Source organism: Lampetra planeri, chromosome 39, assembly GCF_965212315.1.
Source record: "Lampetra planeri chromosome 39, kcLamPlan1.2.h2, whole genome shotgun sequence".
NCBI lineage: Eukaryota > Metazoa > Chordata > Hyperoartia > Petromyzontiformes > Petromyzontidae > Lampetra > Lampetra planeri.
Window position 1 is genome coordinate 6,291,431 of NC_136145.1, and position 15,100 is coordinate 6,306,530.

General features: G+C 44.4%; 1 long non-coding RNA gene across 1 annotated transcript; it reads right to left on the bottom strand.

Annotated features, from left to right (window-relative positions):
- Positions 1–3,400: 3,400 nt before the first annotated feature.
- LOC144731539 (uncharacterized) lies at positions 3,401–14,647 on the bottom strand. The gene is made up of 5 exons (XR_013587965.1): positions 14,548–14,647; positions 12,489–12,574; positions 10,270–10,438; positions 8,543–8,701; positions 3,401–7,802 (listed from the first exon to the last, which is right to left on the bottom strand). It is a non-coding gene; the product is annotated as an uncharacterized LOC144731539 (long non-coding RNA).
- Between the last annotated feature and the right edge of the window lie 453 nt (positions 14,648–15,100).

Consider the following 15,100-nt stretch of genomic DNA (forward strand, 5'->3'; position numbering starts at 1 on the left):
CACCCACAGCAACAACAGCAACAGCGACCAAACTGTTTAATTTTGCCATGTTAAAGCCCCGCTTAGCTGTGCAGCTGTTTTCTTCAGACGTGACCTGTCCGTCACGAACGATAGCTCAACGAAGTGGCTTATCGCCACGTGGAAATGTACAGCAGCCAAATAAATACTCTAAATGCCGTGATGTTCATTCTAAATGTGGAGGGGAAAACCGGAGGGCGCGGAGATAAACCCACGCGACCACGCGGAGAGAGACGCCCCAAACTCCAACTATACAGCAGTAGACGTCAGGGTCGGGATCGAGCCCACGACTTCCTGTATACCTCACGAGGTAGTCATCTCCTCGCCACCGTGATGACGATGAGAGAGAGACACGCAAACTCCAAATATACAGCAGCAGGCGTCAGGGTCTGGATCGAGCCCACAACTTCCCATATACCAGGCGAGGTAGTCAACATCTCCTCGCCACCGTCATGATGAGAGAGAGAGAAACACGCAAACTCCAAATATAGAACAGCAGGCGTCAGGATCGGGATCGAACCCACGACCTCCTGTACACCAGGCGAGGTAGTTAACATCCCATAGCCACAGTGGCATCACAAAAGTGATCAAGGCTCCAATTGTAATGGTGGCGCTTGGCATAAGCAAACTAATGCCAAGTGCCAAATCAAATCAAGGGGGCCCACAATTCACAACAACTCGGGGTGCTTAAAATATCTCGAATTCAGAACCCGATCCTGCCTGCATCACTCTTATCTCGTCAACTACATCCTTGAAGTAAATCTATCTCATCTGTGTCTCTTCTGTCGTGTCACTAGAGCCGTCATTCGCCTACATTTCTCCCTTCATACTACGTCTCTGATTTCGTGTCTATAGCTTCTCTAGTGGCATGTCACTTGGGAGTTAGGAAACGAAATTGGAATTGAGGGAATTTCCTAAACAATGATCTGCGCTTGGGCAAAGGTGGCAGTGCCACAACTGCCCCACTATGGTCCTGAGAGTGGAGATTCATCTCAGAGCCCTTTGTGATGTTGACATGAAAATTAATTGAACACGGAATGGGGTCACGCGGCTTTCGATGGATCGATGGATCGATACAGGAGAGTGTTCTGATTTCCCAGTGATGCCAATCGGAACGGTTGGACACAGGTCTAGAGCTGGAACAATTAGCCGACGCAGTCCATTAATTGACTCAACGGTATTATCCATTATTTTCTATGGTTGGTTACTCGGGCCTCTTAAAAAAAATTAGTGGGTGCGCTAGCATTCTACTTTCCGAAGGCAGGAAACCCCATACTAGCTACGCCCAGCATGACATGGCTGATGTCACCAAGGCCCTCCCATCACCTCCCTTCCAATGTCACACGTGGGAAAAGATGTTAACTACCATCGCCTGGTATACAGGAGGCCGTTGGTTCGATCCCAACCCTGACGTCTGCTGTATATTTAGAGTTTGCGTGTGTCTCTCTCTCTCGCTCTCCCCGTGGTCGCGTGGATTTTTCTCCGGGTCCTCCGGTGTTTCCCTCCACATTTAGAAACGTGCGTTTAGAGCGTTTGACTGCGATAAATGTCCACGTGATAAGCCACTTGGTTGAGCTCTCGTTTGTGGCCAGGTCGCTTCTGAAAAACAGCAACAAAGCTCAGTGGGGCCTTACCTGGTAAAATAAAAAATAGTTTTAGAGGTGAGATGTTTTCCCCCAATTGTTTTCGTGTTATCTCAGTCGAGTAGGCGAATAGAAAATTGGTCCATTCATTAATAAAATCATTTGATCATGCGACCTTACACAGCAGGTGAGCTTTTTTTTAATCCTTTATATTAAGTTCGCGTGCTTGCTTGCTTGCGTGCTTGCTTGCTTGCTTAGGACTGTGCAAATCTTTCGGTCGTTTTTTAACCCACTTCCCGTGATCCAATCGAGCTGACATTTTCCACACAGACTCGTTGTGCCAGACAATTATTGTTCGTGAAAAAAAATTCCCAAAATTTTACACTTTTTAGGCAAAAAAAATGTATTTTACATATATTCAAATAGAACGCATTCATGGCTTTGGCTGAACGTCAGAGTGTAAGAACCCAGAGCGTAACCCCTCCACAGGCCGTGGCGGAGTAGCGCAGTTGGTAGCGCCCTTGCTTCCCATGCCAAAGGTCGCGGGATCGATCCCCGCGTCCTCCACATGGGAATATATTTTTAAATCCTTTATATTAAGTTCGCTGCCACGCATATAAAGGATTTATAGTGAAAAACTTTGTTTTTAGATCCTTTATATTAAGTTCGCTTGCTTGCTTGCTTGCGTGCTTGCTTGCTTGCTTACGACCGTGCAAATCTTTCGGTCGTTTTTTAACCCACTTCCCGTGATCCAATCGAGCTGACATTTTCCACACATGCTCGTTGTGCGAGACAATTAATGTTCGTGAAAAAAAAATCCCAAAATTGTACACTTGTTAGGCAAAAAAAAAATATTTTACATATATTCAAATAGAACTCATTCATGGCTTTGGCTGAACGTCACAGTGTAAGAGCCCAGAGCGTAACCCCTCCACAGGCCGTGGCGGAGTAGCGCAGTTGGTAGCGCCCTCGCTTCCCATGCCTAAGGTCGCGGGATTGATCCCCGCGTCCTCCACAGGCGAATATATATTTTTTAATCCTTTACATTAAGTTCGCTGCCACGCATATAAAGGATTTATAGTGAAAAACTTTGTTTTTACGGGTTATACTTATTACGGGTTATACTTATTCTAGTCGATAAACGATACGAGTCAATTGGGGGATATCGTGGTTTGGATTGATCCCATTAAAAAGTGCATCAACAGCCAGGAGCAGAATTCAATTTGGCATTCGTGGTGATATCCCATAGGGGGCCCTAAGCACAACATTGTGTTGCTGCCCTAGCCCCCTTTCCCCCCTATACATTTACATGATTCTATTGAGATGTTAGATAGAGACATTGCAAGATAATACAAATGTAGACAAACATATTCACGTGTAATGAGAGCGCCATCTCATGTATTATGAGGGGTGTTGTGTGATATGCAGTTATGGGTTATCGAGGGGAAGGATTACATCTCGGCCAAAGGTAATGGGGCGGAGCCACCGGGGAAGCCTCTGGAACGCTCCCGAAGGTTCCATGAGGGGCGTGGCCAGAGGCGGGGCTTAGTCACCGGGGAGCGAATATAAGCGGGGGCCGGAGCAAGGTTCGGGGTCGGTGTGTGAAGAATCAAGAGGAGCTCCCCGTCGCCGCTGCCCCACCACATGGCGGCTTGACCTTCAGCCGTTCAAACGCTACCTAGCGCGCCGTCAGCCAGCGGCGTGCTGGAGAGTGGGTGAGCGCCACGTGGCGCGGGGCAGCGAAGCCGGTTGGGCGGCGTGCATCCGTAGTGCGAGTGAGAAGAGACGAGAGACAACCAAGCTGTACCGAAGATTTATTAATAAACGATTCAAGTTCTTATCATGTCAGAGCCACTCATTATATATGTAATGAGATTTAGAATACAGATGCACAGCAGACATAGATGACGTTAATTTACCCCTTTTCTTTATTATTTACAGTGAGGGAAAAAAGTATTTGATCCCCTGCTGATTCTGTACGTTTGCCCACTGACAAAGAAATGATCAGTCTATAATTTTAATGGTAGGTTTATTTGAAGAGTGAGAGACAGAATAGCAAAAAAATCCAGAAAAACGCATGTCAAAAATGTTATAAAATTATTAGCATTTTAATGAGGGAAATTAGTATTTGACCCCCTCTCAATCAGAAAGATTTCTGGCTCCCAGGTGTCTTTTATACAGGTAACAAGCTGAGATTAGGAGCACTCCCTTTAAGAGTGTGCTCCTAATCTCAGCTCGTTACCTGCATAAAAGACACCTGTTCACAGAAGCAATCAATCAATCAGATTCCAAACTCTCCACCATGGCCAAGACCAAAGAGCTCTCCAAGGATGTCAGGGACACGATTGTAGACCTACACAAGGCTGGAATGGGCTACACGACCATTGCCAAGCAGCTTGGTGAGAAGGTGACAACGCAAATGAAAGAAACACAAAAGAACTGTCAATCTCCCTCGGCCTGGGGCTCCATGCAAGATCTCACCTCGTGGAGTTGCAATGATCATGAGAATGGTGAGGAATCAGCCCAGAACTACACGGGAGGATCTTGTCAATGATCTCAAGGCAGCTGGGACCATAGTCACCAAGAAAACAGTTAGTAACACACTACGCCGTGAAGGACTGAAATCCTGCAGCGCCCGCAAGGTCCCCCTGCTCAAGAAAGCACATATACATGCCCGTCTGAAGTTTGCCAATGACCATCTGAATGATTCAGAGGACAACTGGGTGAAAGTGTTGTGGTCAGATGAGACCAAAATGGAGCTCTTTGGCATCAACTCAACTCGCCGTGTTTGGAAGAGGAGGAATGCTGCCTATGACCCCAAGAACACCATCCCCACCGTCAAACATGGAGGTGGAAACATTATGCTTTGGGGGTGTTTTTCTGCTAAGGGGACAGGACAACTTCACCACATCAAAGGGACGATGGACGGGGCCATGTATCGTCAAATCTTGGGTGAGAACCTCCTTCCCTCAGCCAGGGCATTGAAAATGGGCCGTGGATGGGTATTCCAGCATGACAATGATGCAAAACACACGGCCAAGGCAACAAAGGAGTGGCTCAAGAAGAAGCACATTAAGGTCCTGGAGTGGCCTAGCCAGTCTCCAGACCTTAATCCCATAGAAAATCTGTGGAAGGAGCTGAAGGTTCGAGTTGCCAAACGTCAGCCTCGAAACCTTAATGACTTGGAGAAGTTCTGCAAAGAGGAGTGGGACAAAATCCCTCCTGAGATGTGTGCAAACCTGGTGGCCAACTACAAGAAACGTCTGACCTCTGTGATTGCCAAGAAGGGTTTTGCCACCAAGTACTAAGTCATGTTTTGCAGAGGGGTCAAATACTTATTTCCCTCATTAAAATGCAAATCAATTTATAACATTTTTGACATGCGTTTTTCTGGATTTTTGTTGTTGTTATTCTGTCTCTCACTGTTCAAATAAACCTGCCATTACATTTATAGAGTGATCATTTCTTTGTCAGTGGGCAAACATACAAAATCAGCAGGGGATAAAATACTTATTTCCCTCACTGTATATGTACGACTCAAATTTGAGCTGATGGTTGATGCACTCCCAAATGTTTCACGAATCACCTTGAGCCACTTGGGGCCCTGACCATTGGCTTGGTTGGCTTTATGCTTTATAGTTGCCACCACTGCAGATAGGGCATAAGGAATTTTTCCCAAAGATTTCAGTGAAGTCAGCGGGTCAAGGGTGTCATCTGCGAAACACCTAAAGTTAAAACTGTCTTAAAAATCTCTATATTTTCCAAAAAATCTCCATCGTGACCCTTTATTCATGGAATTAGCACCTTACCATCCGTTATATATAAAAGACGATTTCCTCCATTGACTTCTATGCCTTCAGGATCATGTTGCGAAATGGCACCTTCAATCTCTTCTTGCAATGCAAAGAGATCTACCACCAATTCGCTGTCGACTTGTACGCCACAATTGAAGCTTCATTCGATTAAACCCAACAGATAGCAATACATACAACATTTTCTATCCTGAAGCTTTCCAAGAGTTACAAATTTAAAAGCTGTCCTCATATCAAACAAATACGCCCTGTGACTGTATCACACAACCAAAAAACCGTAATAAAATACACACATTAACCGACTTCATTTGCAGCATTCAATTATTCCAAGAAAGACAGCATGACATTACTCTTAACATTTGATTACCGAGACCCGTACGAAGCTGGATAACTTTGCTAGTTATATATAAAACGTACAATATATACAAACTCTTAAAAACCATATACCACCACCATTAAACATTGTCATCACAATATTTTTTTCACTTGATAACTTTCTTATCGGTTATTTAAAAATATGACCTAATTACACATTTAAAAAAAAAACACATTGGACTTATAAACCATTGGGAGGGTACATTTTGACAATCAAATGCTTGCGACAATCAGCACCAACATATACTGTGACCTTTCACCATTGTCAGAGCCGATGCTATGAAAACAAAAGCTAAGTGTAAAGTTATTTCCGTACTGCGACGATATACATATTTTGGATAAATTATGAATACTGCCGCTTGTGAATATATCACCCTTTATCCAGGAAAACCTCACTAGTGTTTGGTAATTGCATTGATGAGTGCTATGATTTTTAGGACAAGCTGGACACTAAAGCCTTTCACTGAACCAATGAGAGATTCCTTGACCAGAACAAGAGACCCCCCCCCCCCCACCATTGCCATATCAATGGGGGCGGGAGGGGGGGGCGGAGATTTTATAGCGAATATGATTATGGCTTTTCTCTTTACCCAAAACACCTCGCCTGTTAAACATAATGCTGATGTGCCCTGACATGTCATGAGAACACCAAGGCGAGTGGGACACGTGGTGTAAACCCTCAACTAGGGCAGTGTCTTTGAAGCAATGGCCTTAGAGGCTGTTCCTGGACCGATGCTTCCGAACACCACCAACAGAAGTTGTAAAACTTCAGGCGGGCGGAGTTTACGTGTTTTATAATTCCTTCCAAAGGAGTCAGACTGCCCATGGGATGTTGGGCAGTAGAGTGCTTTCGTGTACATTCTCCCTGGACGTATTGCATTTGGAAGCACGCGTTATTGCACAGCACCAGGCACTGAACCCAGCCGTAATTGCCTTCCAGGATTTGTGAGACATGTGTACATATTTAGATATTTGATGGCATGCACTTATGCGCCAGATGTTGCGCCGTGGCATTTGGTTTAACAGCAGGAAAAACCAAACGCGATGACTCTGATGCGGCTGCCATAGTACATGAGCTCCCATGCCCTGACGCTGCGAGATTGAGTGGATCTAGCCTCTTGGCCAAGACTCCTGAAGAGGCCCTGCTGGAAGAGAGGACTATGGGCTACAGTACTTTCACCAGGAAGCAGCAGTAAACATTTTGAGCCAGCAGTGTGAGTGCATTTTGTTTTTTTGCCAACCAACTGTGGCGAATGCATAGTGGTCTCATGATTTTCCTTTGGATCGAGGAGTAGGCACGTGATATAAAACTATTCCTGACCTATGATGACGCCTGAGGTGTACGTGGGCCAGATGGAATGAATACCTCCAGTCCACCTGGCCATCTACATGTATTCAACCAACATTTTGCTTCAACAGTTCTCTCGGATTCCATATGAACGTAGTCAAATGTGACTTCAACTTTACGTGCAAAGTAAGTATTACCCTTTAAAAGATTACTAACTGCTTCAGTTTCTGCACAATTGCCAAACTCCCAGTGTACTTTTTGTATATTTTCCGGACAAGGTATGAATGTGCAACTCCTGAAGACTGTCACGCATTTAGAACACGGTGGGCACTCGTCGAGTTTCAGATTCAAGTCGTTGTGCTTGTAGGCCCTGGAGGTCACCGTCGGAGGGAATTTTAAAATACCACTTGCATCTGGGTGGTTTCGTGCGAATGTGACAGCTTGTGCTACGAGTGGATGCCAGTTGAACAGGCAGTTGAGGGCCAACATTATTTTCGACGCTTCTTTTCCTGAAGAGCTCAGGGAGGCGCCCCAGAAAAGCATCGGTGAGGCATTTAGAATGTCGTAGCGTTGCTCTTCATCACGGAAAAAACTTTGTGATACTACAGTGGCAAAAAAAGGCAGTTTTGGATTCGTTGGGGAATAAGGCTGCAGAATTCTTTCAGCAAGGCCCTCCAGAGTCGTCTTGATGGCATTGCTCTTTCCAGGACCTTCAGCACGCACGACCTGTATTAAAACATATTTTGAGAGGGATGGGAGAGTTGATAATTTAAAAGATTTACCACAAGTTTAGTTTCAGAACAATGTACAACAAATAACCAGTTAATGTTATCTCAGAGGTTTAATATGTGTGAATGCATCAATAGCCAAACTATAATAATAGGGTTTTCCCCTTTTTTCTGGCAAAAAAACTGAAACCTTTTTACGAGGATTCATGTCTGCATTAACCACAATACTTGCAGTCAAATGCAAACAAAAAACACACTATGATAATATATGCATTGTCCTTAAAACTGATTGATCCACAACAAAGGAGGTCTAATGATGTAGATGCTCACCCCGAGCCCTCATTACTTTGATAGTGCATTGTCTTTGAGCTGTACGCCTTTTGGCGTCCTCTGGTCGAGCACCAATTGGGTCGGGGCTCAAAAGAAAGCCGTCCCTTGGTGTGGACCAATCAGTTTCAAGGACAATGCATTATATATTATCATAGTGTGTTTTTTGTTTGCATTTGACAGCAAGTATTGTGGTTAATGCAGACATGAATCCTCGTAAAAAGGTTTAAGTTTTGTTTCCAGAAAAAAGGGAAAACCCCCTATTATTATATTTTGGTACTTGCAAAGGAGGTCTAATGATGAAATAGCCAAACTGTTTCGTATTATCTTCTGAAACCAATTAACCTCGTGCTGCCAACAGCTCTGCAGAACCTTTAGCTTCACAAGATAATTGTATAAAAACACACTCACCATCTCTAGCATAATCGAGTATGGCGTTGTTCTTGGCACGTGGGTTTTGAATGCATCCGGGGTTGCTGACCAGCGTCTGAATGTCTCAAGTAAAGGCATCTCTTCAGGGTTTACGGTGGGTTTGTGGATTTGTCCAAGGAATAAAATGGAATGCCGAACCTGTAAAACATACATTCGGTTTCACATTTTGTACGTTTAAGTGTTGTCCCACATTTGGCACGGTAGTATTACCTTAATAGGTTAGGAATAACTCTTTGGTTCTTTCGGTAAAGTCACGTATAAAGATAAAATAATAAATTAAATAATAGCATACTACGACGTTTCGATTGCAACACAAGCAATCATCATCAGGTATAAAAGAACTAGCAACAAAAATCTAACCAGAAAACTATATACAGACATATAAGCAGACAGATATCACAAAGATACACAGAGAGAGAGCACGCATCGGCACAACGAGAGAGATCGTCTCTGTGGCGAGGCCTTGATTGCTTGTGTTGCAATCGGAACGTCGTAGTATGCTATTATTTAATTTATTATTTTATCTTTATACGTGACTTTACGGAAATAGCCAAAGAGTAATTCCTGCAGTCACGAAAGCTCCAAATTAAGGTTAGGAATAATTGCTAAATGGAGACAGTAAGAACCCCATGTATAGATGCAAAGGCAACATAAACCAGTTTTGGGTCCTTTAAAATGTAATTTGGAATATACATTGCATACGAAGTTTCCAACTATCCTGTATGAAATAATTGAAAATGTATACGTTTTTAACACTTTCAACATATTAATAACCAACAGAGGCATTCTCAAAAGCCCATTCTCGTATGCGCCAGGTAATTTTGGACTGGTTAACATCTTTGGTTAGTTGTCCATTGTTTTCTTTGTTGATTTTATTTCCCTACCATTTTGACCTTATTTCAATGAAATATGCATTTCACATCCACGAGCAAAGCTAACTTATTATTACACTTGATTCGAAGCTTTCGTGACTGCAGGAATTACTCTTTGGTTCTTTCGGTAAAGTCACGTATGTTTCGTGTGTGTCTCGTTCGGTGTGTCTTTGTGTGTGTCTCTCTCTGCATGTATGTCTGCCTATGCTGTTCCCGTGTCTGTGTTTTATCATTCTTACCTGATGATGGTTGCTTGTGTTGCAACCGAAACGTCGTATTATATTATTTGATTTAATTTTCTAAGTGACTTTACCGAAAGAACCAAAGAGTATCATTACACTTGTTTACCCAGGAAACCTCATCGAGTTTCATGACTCTTTTTTCGGAAGGATCCTGCCAAGTTTTCTAGTTGGGAGTAAATGATTGATGTCTATATTCTCATTGAGTAATTTTTCAAGTTTGACAAATTTGGACCATGACACGGGCACACAGTTGCCTAATGTTGCGAATGACATCACAGGATCTTTCACGTCCACTGCGAAGCAGATGGCGCGTGTTTTTTTTATTTTTGCAGGCAGTATTAATCGGGGCGGCCGCTGGACTTGAACCGTGAACCTCTGCAACGAGCAGCAAACTCGCAACAGCGAGGACAAGTCTCCACCCTAATCAAACTTGTAAAGGATTGGATCACCAAATAATACGTGGACTACACTTCCGGGTTTTCTGTGGCTTTACAACACAGAGGACTTGACATAAGTTAGGCTGATATTGCTTTAGCAAAGTATTCTAAATGCATCTTAATGAGGAAAAAGCAACGCATATATTCATGCTTACCTCCTCGAGGTACTTGTGAACATCACTGCGCTCGAGTTTTGTTTGGAGAATTGATGCCTTTCCGTAGTCCGACATTTCTTTAAAGAGGGCGGTGTATGTCTGACGGAAACACTCTTTAAAATCTGTGATGTGTTTTAAAGCGTTTGTTTTCTTCGTCTTTCTGTTCCCTCTGCAAGTTATGAAATATGCACACCACATTTTTCTCAAAAAGATAACAATCCATTTTTTTTAAAATGTTGAAATATTGCATTGTAACTCCTTGCACATTTCATACCATTAAACATTTACTAAGACAACATCATTCCCCACGTCAATTACTTTGCGTACAAGACTCCACACTCTCAGGTTTCCCTCGCAATTGTGCGACGGTATATCATATGAACCCCTAACCTGTGACCCATATGTGATGTAGCACATGTTTTGAGCTGTGGGCTACCACATTAATCATCATCATCAGAAGCAGCCATGGTCGATCTACTGCTGGATGAAGCCTCCCTAGGCCACTGGTATATCTCGGGATCCTACGGTGTAAGCATCCATCCAGCACCTGCACACGAGCCGATGTCATTATTCCATCTCCTCAAAGGTCGATTTACCCTCTCGGGATGTGTTCCATCGCATGAACATGTCTTTATAAACTAACGTTTTTGAAGTACGCGCAAGTACAACGCAGTAGCTCATTGCTTATGTGTGGTACCAAATACTGTTTCTGCCTTAAGATGTTTAATTTGCCGTTACGCATACTTCCTTGCTGAAGTTAAAAAGTTTCAACGCACTCTCAGATGCGTTTTTGGGTTCTACCGTGTGTTGTTCAGCATCATGTCTGACGATTTGCTCCTTGTGCTCACAGCTGCTGTGGTGGCGAGATGTTAACTACATCGCCTAGTGTGCAGTAGGTTGTGGGTTCGATCCCAACCCCTGATGCCTGCTGTTGTATATTTGGAGTTTGCATGTCCTCCCCATGATCGTGTGGATTTTTCTCCGGGTCCTCTGGTTTTTCCCTCCGCATTTTGAATCAACATGCGTTTCAGAGTATTTGAGCTATCATTTGTGACAAGGTCGCTTCTGAAAGAAAACGATATAGCTCAAGTGGGCCTTACCTGATAAAATAAAATAAAAATCACCGTTTGAGTTTAGTTTACTCTGCTCGAAATAACGTGAACAGACGTATTTGGCTGCTCTATATTTCCACGTGATAAGCCAAATCGTTGGGTGTATCACTTGTGGCAAGGTCGCTTCTGAAAAGGAGCGATATTTCTCAGTGGGACTTGCCTGGTAAAATAAAAAATGTAAGTTCAGCTTCTTCAGGAAATGAGTGGAGAAGCTTTGTGTTCTACACTCGGCAGTATGAGGGAACGTTGGCCAAGTTGCTTAAATACGTTTTTTTTTCTCAAGATGACAGCATTAAACATATTCCTGCGGGGAGCTGGTAGGAACGTTGGGTTGCTCGTTCAATGACCAGGGTCAACGGCGGCGTGGTGTATTCCGCATATATGGCCGACTGTGAGGGCGGGCACAAGCCGGCGTGAGTAGGTTAAACGTTGAGTTTTATAAGGGCACCCACGGGGTGACCAGCCTCTCCCCACCCAGCCTCACCCCTCCCACCCCCCCACCCAGCCCCTCCCCACCCTCCCCACCCAGCCCCTCCCCACCCTCCCCTCCCCACCCAGCCCCACCCTCCCCACCCAGCCCCTCCCCACCCTCCCCTCTCCACCCTGCCCACCCCTCCCATTTTTGGATCCACGACGGACGGACACAATAATCCCCTGTGGGCTGGTGGAACCAGGAGGTTCCCACCAGTACATGCCTACGCAACAAGGTAAGTGCATCTAAAATCTCCTTCTACCCCAACCCATGTAGACTCCCACGGCAGTACGTTTGGAAGTGTTAGAGGATACGTTTACCAAGTACTGTTCAGCGTAGACTTTAACTTCGTTTTAAATGTTTTACAGTGGCACTACATCGTGGGCAGTGCAAAATACATTGTTGTTCTGTACTATGCTTTGATGTGCATGCTGCAGAGCTTATGGAGGCCCCTTATTCAGCAGCGTAATAACCAAATAAACTGTACGTGGAATTCTCTACCGTTTAGCTTTTTTGCATTTTGGATTTTTTTTTCTGTTTAAGTTGTGAAAGGAAACATTATCTTACACACTAGCATCGCATGCGCGCGGTTTAACCGAAAGAGTGACGACTCCGTTTGACACAAAATTTCTTACGCTGCCTCCATCGCCGTCGTTTAGTGTTATTCCGTTACTCTGTGCGTCTTCTGCAATGTGCACACGACCGAACACACCGTCAGCACCTTGGGAGAGAAAACAAATCCACGAATTAGTTCCGCGGTTGAATCATTTTGTCATTGCGCCCTCCAGAGTTACAAGCGGTTCAACCGAGCAATTCTCGGGCACAGCCGAGAAGGGGCCTCTTTGATGCCACTGCAAGCCATTGCGATTACAGGCGACATTGCCACGCAGCAGTGTTAATTCTGGTCATGAAATCAGTGGCCACAAATATTTGTCAACACGAGGAAAATGCATCGACCACGATGATTGCGACTGCCGACCAGAGCATGACTGACGGTGAGACATGAACAGGTCTGTATGAAAGACACTGAGTAAAAATGATGATTGCGACTGCCCACCAGAGCATGACTGACGGTGAGACATGAACAGGTCTGCATGAAAGACGCTGAGTAAAAATGTCACAAGAGTCAGCCATGGCTTATAAACATATTTACTGAGGTCCATAATAGAAGTTTTTGGGATTAGATTGCATAAATGTCAACGTGTCGTTAAACCCGTCACCACCCGGCACAGCCAACTAGTAAGGGTTGTCACGTCAACAGAACGTGCCAATTCGTCACTAGTGCAGCAACACCGGTGTGAAGTTTTGGGAATTCTCCAGATGGCTTTAATTTCAGAGGCATTGAATCCATAATACATCGTTTTTTTGGTTAGATCGCATAAATATATAAATGTGTCGTTAAACCCACCACCACCTGACACAGCCAATTGGTATTCGTTGCTCGTACAGCACACCGGTTGTGTGTTGGAGAGCCAAGCCACAACATTTACAATCTGAGTTCGACGTTTCGCCAGCAATTACAACTAGCTTCATCAGGCCGACAGCCAGATTTGTGTGTTAAATTTGCTGAGGTCACCCTTTGCCTTGGAGAGCGGTGTAGTGCACACCCGTCCAACATTTAACGAAGCGCAGAGAAATTGTCTGACCGCTTGAGTCCACTACTCAAATGAAATGTGCAGACACGGACTCGACTAACAACGCACGGCTGCCGTCCAATGGAAAGATAACTATGACTAAAACATAATAATTATCACCATCTTGTGGAAAGTTAACAGCGGTTGTTATTTGGATATACTGGGTCCTGTCATAGCAATGTGGAATTTCCACCAGCGGCGGTTCGGACCGAGGAAGGGCGGTGAACGCTTACGGAGTGATCATCAAAAAAGATAACGCGACAAAGTATTGGTCAAACTAAGCTTTCGTGACTACAGGAATTACTCTTTGGTTCTTTCGGTAAAGTCACGTAGTTGTGGCTATGCTGTGTGTGTCTCTCTCTGTGTGTGTCTGTGTTGTCTCTCTCTGCTTGTGTGTCTGTCTGTGTGTCTCTGTGTTGTCTCTCTCTGCTTGTGTCTCCGTGTCGTCTCTCTCTGCTTATGTGTCTGTCTGTGTGTCTGTGTTGTGTGTCTGTCTGTCTCCGTGTCTGTGTTTTGTCTCTCAATTTTAGTTCTGCCTGATGACGGTTGCTTGTGTTGCAATCGAAACGTCGTACTCTATTATTAAATTTATTTTATTTCAACGTGACTTTACCGAAAGAACCAAAGAGTAAATTTACAAAGCCATATAGTCTATATATTAGTCTGGAAACTTAATTATTAAACACACGGACTTCCGTAACACTTAAAACCAACAATCAATTTGACTTCCTTAACAATCACGGAAGACAAAGATCCCCCGTATAGCCTTAACAGACTGTAGGGGCAAGTGCTATTAGCGAGCACCTAGGGTGGGTGGCCAGCACCACGCCCGGCCGCCTTTGTCTCCCCAGTGACGATGTTTACACACCGCACCAGGTACTCAGTTGATGCTGAGTCGACCTAGGGGAGACGCTGCACCACCGCTCCCCGCTTCGCAATGAAACAACAACAACAGGGGACGTCACCACGACACTTGTGCCAGGCTATGTGCACGTTGACACACACACATAAACATGTACAATTAACACTCAAGCGTTTAGAAGGGTGCAGAAACATATACCTTGTTCTCGTGGTTCCACAGGTAGTGGGGGCCTTGTAAATGAATAGTGGACAAACTTTGAGGAAGTCGCTCTATATATGGGTTGGTGTGGGGGTGGTGGTTTGCATTGGCGGAACGAGTCGTGTCTCGTTTCGGAGAAATGATGGGATAAGTCGTCATTGTTGTGAACGAATAAGTCACGTCCCCGCGGGTTTCGTTCAGCCTGTAAGCTTGTCTTCCATGAGAGGGCGCCTCTCAACCGACACACGTAAAAAATGATTAAAGTGTACGGAGCGTCACGAATTCGTGATCGCCGGAACGCTCAAGGCAACGAACGGTTTTATAATATTCACGTCAAGGACGTAATTATAATATATGTTGAAGGGGACACATCCCCACACCACACATCCTCCCCAATATTCAAATATGCTCAAAATGTCCCCCCAATATATAGCTATAAAAATAATAATAGCGATGCTATGTAAATAAAAACAACACTTTGCTAAACCTTGGCCACAATATCTGGACTTGTCTTCATATAAATCAATGCATAGATTTCTGGTTATATGATTGT